The sequence below is a fragment of the Manacus vitellinus genome, unplaced genomic scaffold, assembly GCF_001715985.3.
Source record: "Manacus vitellinus isolate BGI_N305 unplaced genomic scaffold, ASM171598v3 scaffold_2_pilon, whole genome shotgun sequence".
Taxonomy (NCBI): Eukaryota; Metazoa; Chordata; class Aves; order Passeriformes; family Pipridae; genus Manacus; species Manacus vitellinus.
The window spans coordinates 14,878,103-14,893,288 of NW_021940208.1; the positions used below are offsets into that span (position 1 = coordinate 14,878,103).

General features: G+C 33.7%; 1 protein-coding gene across 3 annotated transcripts in view; it reads left to right on the top strand.

The window, feature by feature from the left end:
* The first annotated feature begins 1,078 nt into the window (after positions 1–1,078).
* SGCG (sarcoglycan gamma) overlaps positions 1,079–15,186 on the top strand; it is a 69,380-nt gene continuing 55,272 nt past the window's right edge. For 2 of the 3 annotated variants that reach the window (XM_018071285.1, XM_018071287.1), the window contains exon 1: positions 1,079–1,170. The gene's annotated coding sequence lies outside the window, so the exon portion shown is untranslated. Of the gene's footprint in view, positions 1,171–2,991; positions 3,069–15,186 lie in introns of those variants that run through there. The other variant, XM_018071286.1, reaches the window with a different exon arrangement.

Consider the following 15,186-nt stretch of genomic DNA (forward strand, 5'->3'; position numbering starts at 1 on the left):
GTTCTTGGAACAGAGATGGACAGAGATGTCCAGTAAATACTTAGTTTTTATATTTTCTGACCATTAATAAAATTATACTCCACTTTAATTGGTTGGGAATTTGGTTAGTTTGCATTTTTGCATTCATACTTTTTTCCCAAAGTATGTACCATTTTATCATTAATGTAAATTTACTTTTACTACACTACTTGACCTTTCTGAACCATTAGCAAGGTATCTTTTAATATTTCATATGGCAAAACTTCTGTTTCATAGGATCATTTAGGTTGTAAATGACCTCTGATATCATCTGGAGTTGCACATCCATGCAACCTAATTTTAGCTATTTTTACTGTTTACCACATAATTACAGTATTTTGGATAAATTCAGTTTACCATACTGGCTAGAGTATTGTTGTTCCTTAAATACCCTTTGGGTACTAAATCCTTATCACGATCTTTAAACATCTCACAGATGGATAAAAATGGCAGAATATTCAAACCACAGTTTACCTATCTTTTTCCATAGCTTTTTCATGCTGTAAGTTTGCAAGTACTTCTAGTTAGTCAAGTATGAGTGGACTCTGACAATGTGGAAGATAAATATGTTTGCTTAGTTACCTTTACAGGACTACGTCATCAGTCATTGACTTTCGAACTCCAGTTGGAAAGGAAGTTGGCAGGTTTTGGTGAGGAATGGGACATCAGCATTTTTGAACTGTGAATAGTGAAAGATTTAGTTTTTGTACAAATGCAATGTAACTCCATAATTAAAGTTACTGTTCATTATACTAATGTATTCTAATCTTATGCTTGCAACAGAAATATTTTTTATTATTTTGCACATAGATTTTTTACTAATGTTTATTTCTCATTTATTGTAAACTCTACTGTCATGAATATTTAGAGTCCAAACAGGTGTTGGGAGTCTAGTGTTTCATTTGTGTTCCACAATTTTAAACTCAGTGAATTTTGGTCTATCCCTTGTAAGATGTTGTCAGTTAAAGTAGTCAGGAGAGCAGTTCAGGAATATATCTTATTCTTTCTCCATTCTCATGAAAAATTTTGCTTTCTCTTTCCCTTTTTTGCATTTAAATAGGAAGACAGCTGCCTTCAGATGATACAGAACTCACTGACAGTTGCTCTTGCTTCAGTCCTACTTCATGAGAACTTCAGAAGATACTAACTGAGGTATTTGTTTTTTTCATTTTTAGAATTTTTACTTTTCAGAAAGTAGATGTGTAGAAGAGCAAGACAAAGGATATCATGAATCTAGACCAAGAAGAGTAATCATATACAGAAAATAACACAAAGTTCTGTCCATAAAGAGAGCTACTGGGTGATACAATCTAATCATTCTATAGCTGGGCACTATGTTAGTCCATATTTTTTTATAAGTTCAGAAATCAAATAATTACAAATATACCAAAAGGAGACATATTAAAATGTCATTTAAAATGTTGCTTTTTTGAGGGTCATGTATCCAGTTTTAACTGATTCTCTGATTTTCTCCAAGAATGAGCAAAAGATTTTGCAGGAAATCCCTAGAATGAATCCCATTCACCTAAATAATGACTAAATAATGAACCTTTCAAGACTATCTATCATTTATAGATTTCTTCCTCTAATACTTACAAGGAATTTCAAGGAGCTTTGGTGTTAACACAACATACAAAGGCTTTCCTCACACTTTATCTTTTATAAATCCCCAAGATTAAATATAAAAGCAGTTTCAAAGCTATTGTTAAATATTTTATTATGAAAAATATTTGTCTTTTTTGTCAGATATCGGTGAATTAATTCCTTTGTATAGAAAAGAACTTCTCCATTTGTATATGTAAACAGAGTCTGATAAAGGAGCAATGGCCATTGAATTCATAAAGGGAAAAAACTATATTGTAAGCCTGTGATCAGTTGGATTTGTGTCAGTCCTAAATTTATGATCTGCAGGTGTTAAATGTCTGATAGGAGCTTCATCTTCTGAAGCACGAAAACGGTGCGAGGGCATGGCTGGAAAAAAGGAAACGTGCTTTGAGAAATGAAATTGTCCAAACATTTGGACAATGATTGCAATGCTTTATATAGCACAAAACTTTTGTTTTGTAAATCTTACAAATGTATGGTTTAATGCTTTTTAAATTGCGGACATCTACCAGCACAGATTCTAAAATATTGTAGGTTGAACAGAATTGTTGGTTAGTGTTGTGTAGTCAGTCTAATATAAGTAGTGGTGGCCTGGAATCCTTGTTTCTGTGTTTGAGAACTCAAAGCTTAAATGATACTGAAAAAATATGTGTCATAATTTCTATAATTTCATCTTAAAATATATAATATATGTTGCTTTTATATATAGCTCTTAGTATTTATGTGCATCTGTCTTTTATACCAAGACAGGCTTAACTTTTTGGAAAAATTCATAATTGTTAGTGTAGTTCTTGTATAAAATTTATATGTACTATTATAGGTATATTATAATATATGTATTTTCTTCTTTTAAAGAGACTTTTTATATGCCAGCCAGTTTAGATTATAGAATTAGATTTAGAATTATGTTAGCAAGAAAATGAAAAATTTTCAAAAAGTCAGCTGTTAAAATTCAGTTGAAAGTTACATATGGATTCAGAGAAGAAAGCAGAAGCTTTTTTGTTTCTAATTTTGCATTATGTGCTTTAGCAGCAAACTCCGATAATAGTTTTTACATGCAGATTGTATGAAGTGCTGCATATTCTTGGATTCTAATAAAGCAGTTGACATTACGTGACAGGTTGAGCCATTTCAGTGCACGTTATGGATTGGTTATGTCTTACAGTGGGGCAGTTCATTTCTGGAATCAGTACACAACCCTTTTAGCAGTAGAATTAGCCGCTTATGTCACAGATTATAATTAGCTACATCTTTGTGCCAGAGCAACAAGATGGAATGCAAAACACAGCCAAACATGTGAACGAATTTATTTCCAGTGATATTTGGCCAGGCCTAAAATATCTTCCACTCCAGATTTGAAAGTAGTGGAAAAGTTAGGCAATTCTCTCTTGGAAAGAGACTGATTGTAGTGTATTCAGAAGACCACATTGTTTCAAATCCCTACGGTACGTAACAATTTTTTTAATATTTGTTTTTATATCTGTAAAATATTAGCATGTTAATAATTGAGTTTGGTTTTGTTTGTTCATTACATGGTTGTATTGAGCTTCTCCCCATCTGATTTTCTGTGCAACACTTCAGGCTGATTTTGTCCTTATTTAAGGCTCATTTTTGATGCTTATGTGATTTATTTTAGAACCTAAATTATGCATTCATGTTTAATTACAATTATTTTCAATTCTGATACTTTAATTTTACTGGTTTTTACAATTAAATGCAGTATTAAGTTGCATAGTTTAAACCTGCACTTTTATAATATTAAGAAGCTAACTCTTAGTACTTTTTAAATCTTTTACAATATCATATTACTGTGCTTATATAAATATATCATTTGCAGTAGTAAACTTCTGATGTTTGGGGCTATAAATTTTTCTCAGTGTATCTATCACATACTGAAAGTTAAATTTAGTCAAGAATGTATCCATGCTTCTGCTGAACACTTCTTTTTGGCTTGATAGTGTGATAATAACCTTCCACCTGAGGAATTGTGACCAAAATCAGTTCTAACTTCTGTGAAGCATACTTGAATTAATATAGGGCATATAATTATGTGTATACAGAACTCCTTTTACAATTCTGTAATCTCCTTGAATTCAAATACATTTTCTCTTGCATAATTTTACTGCCTGAAAGAAAATTACTAACTGCGTATCAGTGGATTACTGACTCATTATCAAATGATTTGTTGGACGATACTTGGTGTCTTGCCACCAACAGGTGCTTGCACTGCATACTTAATCATGAATCAGAACATAAGTTCCTAAAACAGGATATTGCAAAAGAGTGGGAATATGATTTTACCTAATCAACACCAGTCAGCGAGGCTCCTTTTATAGAGGTCTAGGTGTTTTTACTATTTCTGTCTTAAATCTCCTCCTGCTTGAGGAAGAGGTGATTCATGTCCCAGAAGTGTCCGTCTATCTCCATTTTCTGTGGAGGGGGCATAGGTAAATATGGCTGATGCTGTCTGTATTTGAAGAGATGAATTCTAACCTGCATAGCCACTTCCAAATTAGTAATCCATTTGAGTGAACTGTATTAACTTTGTGCCATAGGGTTCTGAAAGTTTGTAGTCCGTTAAGATTTTAGAGGTTTTGGTTGTGATGCAGTCACAAATTATGCCATTTAGGCTGAGATGAATGTCTATTTATCTTCTAAACAAATTTGCTATTAGTTACAGACCTCCTTTCAATTATGTATTGAAGAAAAAAATGGTCCTAGGATACTACCAAAGGGTAAGAACCACTGTATGGAGTTAAATTAAAATAAAAGGACCTAAATTAAGCCCACCATTAGAGAGAAACAATTAAAATATCTTTTCTAAACCTTTATACTTTTGCTAATAGCATGCAGTTGAAAAATCAGTGGTTTAAAGGGCATTATATTTTGAGTTTTATTCATAATCATAAGGCTTTATTAACAATGTGAAGATACAATATTCATACCTACTGTAATAGGTTTGTAATTATACAGATTTGTGTGATTATACTTAGTGTTGAGAATACTGAGGCAAAATGTATGTTTTAAGCTAAGACAAAAGAGTTTTGGAGAAACAGTTGAAAGAAAGAAATGGCACAGAAAGTTGGATGTGCAAAGACCCTCTTACCTAAATAGCCTTGTGAGATTTATTCGTTCCTGTGGAAAGTAACGCGTTTTACATGAGATACAAATCCCAGGTCCTGACTTCTTACAGTTTTTAATTATTTTCATGACTTGGAATTAAGTAAGCTGGATTTCCTTTGGACTTACTTCTCAGAGTTGATTGTCTTACATGTTTGATGAGTGCTGACTGAAGGGGTTTTGTTACAGAGACATTTACAAGGTCTTTCTCTTGTACAGGCTTTCTGATATAAGGTCTTCTCGACCATTGTAGTCTCTCAGTGGAGAGACTGGTCAAAACCAGTGTTTATACATTTTTCCATGTTCTTCATCTTCTGTGTTTCTTGCATTGCATTATTACTTTGTCATGGTTGCTGAAGAAACTTAGAATTGGTTGCTACCTAAACAGCTCGAGTCAACATCACCAAAAAAGGCTTCTGTAGTACATGTCTTTTGATGATTTCCTTATGTGTCTAATACACATTTAAATTAACTGGGTTTTCCCCTGTGTAAGTCAAAATGAGTAATAAAGTTGTTATGAGCAGGACTGCAGTGCAGCAGAATCACATCAGTTTGTAGTCTTTGACATTTAAAATTCATCAGAATAGGGCAGAGGTTTAAAGTATGTAATGAGACACAGCATACATAGGAAAGCATTTTGCTTCCCTTCTACAGAAAAGGAAAGTGAATTTGAATTCTTAGTTTACTTCCAAGTGACTTTTCAAAAAAAGGTACAATTGTTACTTTCTAGATACAAGGTCAAACTATCATATTTTTTAAAGCATACATGTGATCCATCACAGGAATTAGGAGGGGAAAGCATGAGGATTACTTTTCATCTCTAGCCTCTACATCTAGTTCTATTCCTTATTTCTTTTGTGTATTTTTATTTCACTATTCAAAAAAAAAAAAGAAGCTTCACAGAATAAGAGTGTAACTCCATTTATTATGTGAAATCATTTATTGAGGCTAAATAAGCTACTTTCAAGGTCCACAATCAACATAGGAAAACACCACAAAAAGGAGTTATCTCTTTTGTAGTTGGGCTGAAGTCTACTGTATGAACTGGAAGTATCCCTCTAAAGACACAACAGCATTCTACCTGGAAGTAACACTTTCATAAAAGTAGCAGCAAAATGAAGAAAAAGAGAATATGCCAATGCATATGACTTTATGTACTTAAATAGAGCTGTTTCTTTTTGCTCTCACAGAGTACCTCCAGCCAGCACTCACAACATGAAATACTTTTGCTGTGAACAACATTGAGGATAACGTTAAAGGACTTTTGCAAAAAGCTTTCTCATAGCAGGACTTGCATTAGGAACAAGATTTCTACAAGATAAATTTTGGCCCTACTAGGGGTAATCATTGCTCTGTGATCGGAAAGCTCGTCTATCAGACACATAGAAAATAAAAATATCTTTTTTACTTAAAAAAGTGTTTTTAAACAAAAATATGTAGTTGCCTTTTTTTGTTTAAAAGTATCAGAAGTTATTTTTTGTCTAGTAAACATCTACACAAGATTATGACAGCAGAGATTCTTTCATGATTTATCTCCATCAGAGGGATTGCTTTTTCTTCACTTTTATAAAGAATTTCAAGTCTTTTGATGTGTTCAGCAACACCAATGAAGATTATTTTCCCATTCCTCCCCTGAGTTAGCTTTGCAATTCTGGCCTATGTGTCACACTTCTAAGTATATAAACAACCAGAAGAAGCATGACAAAAAAATTTTTTAAAAGTATGCCTGCCAGTGTTTTCAGATTTCTGGTGTTGTCTCCAGGGAAGGAAAATTGAGGGCCGCAAAAACAATTCTTATTTGTATTTAATGGCCCTTAAGAAATGGGCCATTTGTAAACAGAAACCTAATTTCTGCTGCAACTCAAACTGACAAACTACCAGATCCTGTTGTCTGCCAAGTTTAACTTTAGCATGTGTTAAAGTAAAATTTTATGGTTCTTTCTTTTCTTACGATACTGTACATTGACAATAAAGGAGGAATGAAAAGTAACAGAGAGCATCCAAGACATAAGTAACAGACCAAAACAAAACAAGTAATTGAGAGCAGCAATTTAAATGGCAATACAAACTTGAGATGTATCCATTTTGTCAAATACTCAAATAAATTTTTCTTAATGTCCATGGCACACAGAGACATAGAAACCATTCTAAAAGAGACAAAATTCTGCTTAATCACCCAGGTTAGGGGGATTACTGCTGACCTGATATAATAAAAGGTAGAATGTGATGACTTAAAGGAGTTCCTAAATGTTCTTTCCAGATAAACTGTGTGCTTAATAAATACTCCTAAAAAAAATTAAAACTATATACCATGCAAAAGTGTATTGATTTATTCTTTGATCTATTCATCCAGATTTCCTATTTCTTAAAATTATGACATTGTTTTTATTTCTCCTTTTATGAAGGAATATTTTTTCAGTTGAAATTAGTGTGACTTTACTGTGTTTATCTAGAGAAGACAGGGGGGGTTAACTATTATTAGAAATACTACAGTGATGCATATCAGAACTGGTTAGCTCCTTTGCAACACTAAATTGCAGTCAAAAACACAGCAGATTCCGTTTGTCGTTTGGAAAAATAAGTGAACTGAAGTTTAGAGGCAAAATAATTTTTGTGAAATCACGTTTAATGCAGATTACCTGTTCTTCAAGAAAAGATGTTATTGCAATACAAAATTACCAATATTTAATATTGGCAAAACTTAATCTAACATTTAACTTAGGTTCATTCTCTTTCCAACACAGAATAAGGTATTTGATTATGCATGTCAAGAATGTAAAATGTATTCAGTGTGTACATTTGAAGTCAAAAATCCACATGTAAATCGTGCTTAGGTTCAAAGATAACTATATAAGAATGAAGGTGTTTGCAAAAAAGTAAGCTGAAAGCATCCCAGAAAATATTTAAGAGAATTATGGTGGAAGGACAGATCAGGATATATGCTCTCTATGAAAAAAAGTTTGAGAAGGCAAAAGTAACTCAGCATGGCAAATCAGCTGAAGAATTTCCTAAATCTGAAGTTGTGTGCAAATTAACAAAACAGAAAAGGTCGTGAGCTCAGGCACGTTAAATCCAAAACCAGTACCACTGGGAAAAAATGTTTGAAGAACAGTGAACAGTTTGTATGGTAAATGAGTAAGACTCTAAAAAGAAAGATGATTTTTTTTAACAATGGCATTTTCTGCATTCCTATTTCTCCTCATTCTTATTTCTGCTCATATATGAGAAAAAGTAATGTAAAAGCAATGGATAGTCATCCCTCTATAATTCATTCTAGTATTTGAAAGATACTGCTAAGGTGCAGAACTGTTGCAATTCTTATAAACTAAAGTAATATACATATGTGAATTACTATGTTTAACTTTCAGGCTTCAGTTTGTGGATAAGGTATTCCTGAGGTACTGACTAAGGGAATCCTTCACTTAATTTCAAGCATACATTCCCAGAATAAGCAATAGGAGTTGCCTTTTACTCTTACCCTGCTGTGTCACACCATTCTCTCACCATCTTTCTTTCTTCTGCAGCAGAAATCTTAATTCTTTCCTTGTGGACTTGTTCATCATTATGAGTAAGAGAGGGAAGAACATGCACCAAGTCAGGGAGTGAAGGCTGAAAATTACAGCATTGTCAGTCCTCAAGTGCTCACTGCTATCAGTATTTGCATGACTTCTGAACCCATTGTGTGTAGCTACTGTAGAGTGGAAAACCTGAAAGCAGTTTGAAGTTTGGGAGTTCACTGGAATTCACGTTTTCAGTTGAGCTATTACTGTATGCTGAGCTAAGGAGTTTTTGAAGAAAATTTATTCCTAATAAAGTATGGTTGCACCTTTATTTTGAATAAGTAACCAATTCTCATGTCAGTTAAACACACTTTGGACAGGGAATAGGACTAGATGATCTCCAGAGGTACCTTCCAACTTTCATGTTTTTTGATTCCGTGATTCTGTTCTGGGAAAATTGTTATATGATGAATCAGAGACTTATCTAGCATCACCTCATGAAGAATTGAATGCAGTAACATGGGCACACCATTGTTTCATGACAAACTCCTGTCTTCTGTCATTGTAGAGGATCAAAAATGCAGATTAAGCAGTCTCTTTCTACTTTCTCTGTTTATATTAGTTGAAAGCCTTAACTAAGACTTTAATGACTCATATTTTGAGTAATTTAATTTATACCTAGCCTAATTATAAACACTTTGCTAAAGGCACAATTAAAGAAAAAGAGGGGTCTAGTGGAATGAATCTACTCTGTCTTCTGCTTTAGAGAGAGAAACCTTAGAGGCAGAAGGCTCTGCAATGATTTCTGTTCTGATAGTGACTGCAGTACATTATGTATCTGGTGCACTTGCAGTCCTTCAAGGAAAAAATAAATACCTTGAAGAGCAACTTCTATGGGGGAAAAATGTATTGGACTTCAGGGGGCAAAATTTATTTCACAATCAGGTTCATCAAAGCAAATTGGTCACTATTGCAGTTTTATCACCTACTCAAGGCCCCTACTCAAAGGACTTGGAGAATAAAAACTTCATAACTAAGAAGAGATTAATTATCTGATGTAGGTTTAACATTTTAAAATGTCTTTGTAGTAATATACTCTGTTGCAAAACAATGAATGACATTCAACAGGAGAAGACAGTGTTTTGCACACTGAAACTATGGAAGTTCATTACACAAAGAACAGTAAATAAGGAAACACATAAATGACCTTGACACCATTAATGGATCTTAGTCTTTCATTGTTAAGTGAAAACAATGGCTGTACAGACTACTCTTTTCTCTCTTCTTAAAGGATAATTTCAAAAATCTTGTAACAGTAATAAGAGCTCCATGATGTCTAACCAGTAGCCTCACCAACATTGTGATCCAATCAGTTCTACATCAGCTATTCTAAGTTCTTTGTGTTCATGAAAACACTGTTTGTTTTACAAGACAGAGTAACAAATATGTTGGAAATCTGAGGAAAGTAATTGTGAGATTTTAATTTTTCTTTTACATTGCAGTACTCAAGGAAACTTATCTGTAATGGTGACTGAATTTCAGAGGGAGAAGACTCACTTTTTTTTTTTTAATGAAAACACTTTCAGGCATTTTTTATGAAAGACGTGGGATTTCTCATACCAGCAACTACCTACTTCTTAAAATATTAGTAAAGTACACAAAAATTAGAAATAATTTGCAAAAAAATCTGTCTAGTATTTTTACTTGGTCTTTTGATTCTGGTGGGAGTAATTTATTTTTTATTCGACCTGATTAATGTTTTGGGAATATGTTAAAGAGGAAAATATAAGAGATAAAAAACAAAGTTTAAAAAACATTTTTACTGTAAATGAGATTCAAAAATAAACAGATATTAGACAAATAATAATTTTAATATAGCATATTAAATTTATATTATTAATATAATAATAATGATATAATTGTTATATAATTGTTTTATATAGTTATATAATATTAATATAATATATAAATAATCCTATGCTGTCCGTGACTACCTCTCAGCTGTTGCAGTGGCACTTAAAATGTGCAAAGCTGTTTGTTGTGGCTATGTGATAGTTATTATGTAAATGTGCACTGCAGGGTATACAAACAGTTAACTAGGCCATATGAATTTCTTTGCTGTTTTCCTCAAGTTATGCTGCAGGGACCCAGCTCTTTTTAGCTGATGACACTAGTTTACAATTCAAACTGTAATATTCCATATAATACAAAAATTTCAGCAAAGCAAGGTTGGGCAAAATGAAGTACAATACGATGGAATGAGAGAGGGTTGAAAGGAATTGGAAAATTTTCGTCTAGTCATGAGAGTTTGAGTTTTCCCTGCCTTTCTGTTTTTGTCTTGAAAACTTTTCCATTTGGATTCCAAAGGTTTTCCATCTTTTTCTTTGAACAATGGGATTGCTCCAACTGTATTTCATCTGTCAGGAAAATACTCCAATTGCACCTCTTTTCTGTTGGTTAATCACTTGACTGATTCCCCAAAGACAAAAGTGTGCGTGCCTGAATGCCCCCAAAGTGTGAAGTCTTAGTGTACTTCTGATGTTCATACTATATAATAATACCATTAATGAACACAATGTTCCATGAAGATACCATATGCAGATCGTAAAAGGAGTTCTCACTTGGCTGAGTTGACAGATTAATTTCAGTTTACAGTTTGTTTATAATGGCACAAGAATTTAGTTTTAGTGTTTAAAATGGTCTTTCTACTGGTCTGTTTTATTTTAGCTCTATCACCTCTTTCACTGTGAATTTTCTTGCATGTGAATAAATATATTTCGTGTAAGGAGAGAAGAGTAGAAACACTGATGACTGTTCAGAAGAACATATGTAGTATGAGCACCAGTAGTGCAAATTTCTCCATGAAATCTCACCAGCTCTTCTTAGTTCTGATTTGAAAAGGTTCTATTGAGCGCTAAGGTTTGTGTCTCTTTGATGAAAATCCCAACACAGTTGGAAACAGTCCAAAAATATAAAATGCTAATAATTATTTAATCATTAATGGTATAACAGATAGTTATTAGAATTAACCAACTAAGTGGTTTTATATTTAAATTATGTTTTCTAATCTAGTATTATTATTAGATTAGAAATATGACAAAATGACAAAGTATTTGAGCAATACAGTTCTGAACTGTGTATTAAGGAGAATTTTATTAAAGTTCATGAAAATAATATAACAATTTATGAACAAAAATGGTGAAAACATATTTTTACAGTTGAATTAAACTGAGATTGCTTATTTTAATTGAAATAGTATTCGGTCTTCAGTATTTCCTACAAATAAGTCATTCCTGAAAATATGATTAACGAGCTTCTACTCAGGCCTGCTTTCCCAAACAGGCTTACAGATAAGTTTGCAAATTCCTTTTTCAAAACAAAGCTGTCTTAAATGAATATTCCAGAGCTGTCAGAATAGCTGTTTGAACTTGATGCCCGACCTAAGCTACGTCCAACAGTAACATCATTGATGGGCAGTTTTTCAATATCTCAGTATTAATAAAAAAAAAATCTGGACCTCTAATTCATGCAAATGACACAGGCCAGTTTCTAAGTCTTGCATGAAAAAGGGTGGAATAGAGCTGAGGAAATGTACTATCATGGCTACATACTTTTAGAGGGCAGCTTTAATAGCACAATGTAAAGAACATACAGCTCTTTCATCAGTGGCTTATATGTATTACTGTAGGCATGAATTTCGTGCCTTACATACAATACATACAAGTAATACCTGAACACATGAGAAATCTCACGTGGTCTCAACACCTACAGTGTTTTATCTGTCATTTAAAATCTTTAACAAATCTTTTGACAGCTGATTAGCATTCAGTATCTGGTTTAAATCAGCAAAGAGGCAAGAAGTAATTGGATTTAAATGGATTCCAGTAAAATTGATTTTGACAATTAGAAAATACTTTTAAATAGTAAACTATCATGATAGAACTCAATTCCATGAATTATGGCCAAATATACAAAAATACATAAGAAATATGCAAGTAATCGACCTTAATCTTATTTGACTTCTGATTGTGGGGGCCCTTGAACAGGAACACCAAGAAATTCCTCTTCCAATGAAGTAGCAGACTTTTGTTTATTGTGGTACTGCTAGCCTTATGCAAATGAGATGTTTTCATGGCCCATTTGAAAGGTGTAAGAATTTTCATTCTGAAACTAAATTGCTATTTTATCTTCACTGTAAGTTTTCAGTACTGTTCTTACTCTTAGTCACTGTGGGCTGCTTCCTTGTAAAATAATCTAAAGGTAACAGTTACCAAAGTCATTGTTCATACTGCAGATTTCTTGCTTCTTCAACTAACTTGTGTACATCCAGGTGTCTAAGTAGCCACTTCCTTCTTGGCATGTGTTTACTTTGCTCCTACACAACCAACTTACAGTTTCATGGTTTTTCCATTTACAAATCACATTTTTCATCACAGTGCTAAATATCTGTTGTTTTTGTTCTGAGAGTCTATCTTGAATCCTGGCAGACTTCACAAGCCAACTATGAGATCTGACTATCTAAGGCTTTCCTTTCAGCTCAGCTTTGTAAAACATCCCAAACATATAAAATTATTTCTCTCTGACTTCTCCAGACAGGTCTGAGATTATTTTTCCTGTGTGATTTCAGCTCATGAACATGTAAGTCAGTAATGTGGAAAGCTGATTCTCCCAAAAGAAGCAGTCCAACAGCATCAATTCTTATAGGATTTCTGCTGTAATTACTTGTTACTGGGCCACTAATTCTCTTAAAAATCATGAAATATTATATTAAGGAGAAAAGCTTAATCCTTTTCAAAGCATTCAGTTGTCTAGGCCAGCATTGCCCATTTACTAGGACCAAAGCAATTTTTGGCAGTATTAATAATGCTCAGGAACAGCAGAACTGTTTTCTGTTAGGAAAAAATAATTCATGCAGGGAACGATGCTGTGCTGGGAGATGTCCCCTGTGGAATTTCTCAAGGGCTGAAGACAATTGCAAAACTCATAGGCTTTTTGGTAAAATGTGTAATGGATTTTGACCTCACCTCATTAAGCAGCAGTGCATTATGTTTAAAACCCTCAACTCACAAAATAAACATTTTACAACAGTGTAAAAATGGAACAGAGAAGAACAGGAATCCTATCTTATTGTTAAATTACATGCTTCTGGAAATCATTCTGATTGAAATGTCTAAAACATGCAGGTATATACATATGACAAAGTCATCCCATGCTTTCTTTCTTTCTCTTTTGATGAAGAGAAGTTAAACCCATCGAAGGTGCAGTTCATTGCATGTCTAAAATTCACCTCTAAAATAAGTCAGACAAATAATTCCCAGCAGGTTTATCTATCTCCATTGACCATAAAGGGAGTCCCCAGGTTGACTGGCTCAGATATTCAATGCTGAATTGTGAGATGAATTCCAGTGTTAGAGACCATTGTGATGAGGCTGCATAAAACTGGAAGACGTGAAAATAAATTGGCAAATTCTTTGGCAAATGGTGCTTCTACTGCAAAATTTACCTTGAAGATGTAAGAAACAGCAACACAAGGAAGAGGCAAAGCAGTCTGTCTTGTGATGAGGGCTTCTCTTACTACAGAAATTTCTGTAGCTGTCATCTATCTTATTTTTTGTTCAACTGACACTTAACAAGTATGTGTAGTGAAGAAAACAGTAAGAAGCTGGGTACCCTGTATTAGGGTGTATGTAATTTGTCATGGTTTAGGAATGGCATTCTCCAGTTTAGTGTTCCCACTGATACACTCCAAACCACGCACTGCTTGCTCACTCCCTCTCCTCCTCCCCTTGCAGCAGGCTGGAGAGGAGAACTGGAGGTACAAAAGGTAAAAATCATGAATTGAGATAAGAACAATTTACTAGAAACAAGAATGAGACAAGAAACTAACAGTAACAGCAATAATACTAGTAACAGTGTACAAGAAAGGTGAACGATCCACATGCAAGTGCTCACCACGGGGAAACCAGCAATACCCTGTGCCCAGCATGCGCAGCATGACCCTGTCTCCCCTCCTTGCCACCACTGGCAATGATGTGAGGTGGTATAGAATAACCTCAGGGTCCTAACCATGCCCCTCCTGGATACTGCAAAAATTGGCCAGAACCAGGACATAGTTGTACTATACGTGAGCAAGAACTGCACAGGTTATTTCTCAAAGTATATCTCTTGGTGTTACCAGGTAACAGTTAAGTTATGTGTTGAGAAGAGGTCTGTGTGGAAGTAAGAGTAAAGGTTTGTCTAAGCATTGTATGTATAAATATCCCAATATGTCATGGAAGAGCATGGTAACGGAGGTTTAAGAAAAGGGTCAACTTCTATGTGAGTAATATGGTTTATGATACAACAATTACATGGAAAACAAAAAAAAATAGTATCATCTCAAGTTTATGCTGTATTCTGTAATAAGTACTATGTGCTTGAGTAATACCCAGAGCTGAAATACAAAATCTGTTTTAAGCAAACACAGTTCAAGTGGTGAATATTAAGTAACATCTTGTAAAACTACAATGTTTTGCAGTAATATTAAGCCAAGTTATTTCAGAACTTATGATTCTTCACTATTAAATCATTATACTGTTTTCAGCAATGAAAAGATTTATATAGACAGTCCATGAGCAACTGAGACTGGTAACAGAAAAAAATTAATTACAATATCTGGTACATTATTGTACCATAATGCCTGTAGCAAAGTTACATTATGAACTGCCAATGATTTTGTCTAGTTTTTGGATGCAAATAAACAGCAAATTAAATTATTTTTTTTTAGTGGAAGTGCAGAAATAAGATGACTACTGCAGATATATATAAAGAGATAATACATGAACTGTTCAATTGTAAACTTACATTGCAATCTCTGTCTTGCTAGGAAGCTACAGGAACAAAAGATGACAGGGTTAGAACTGAGAGCCACAAGCTTGTTACAGATACAGAATGGCTCTGCAGA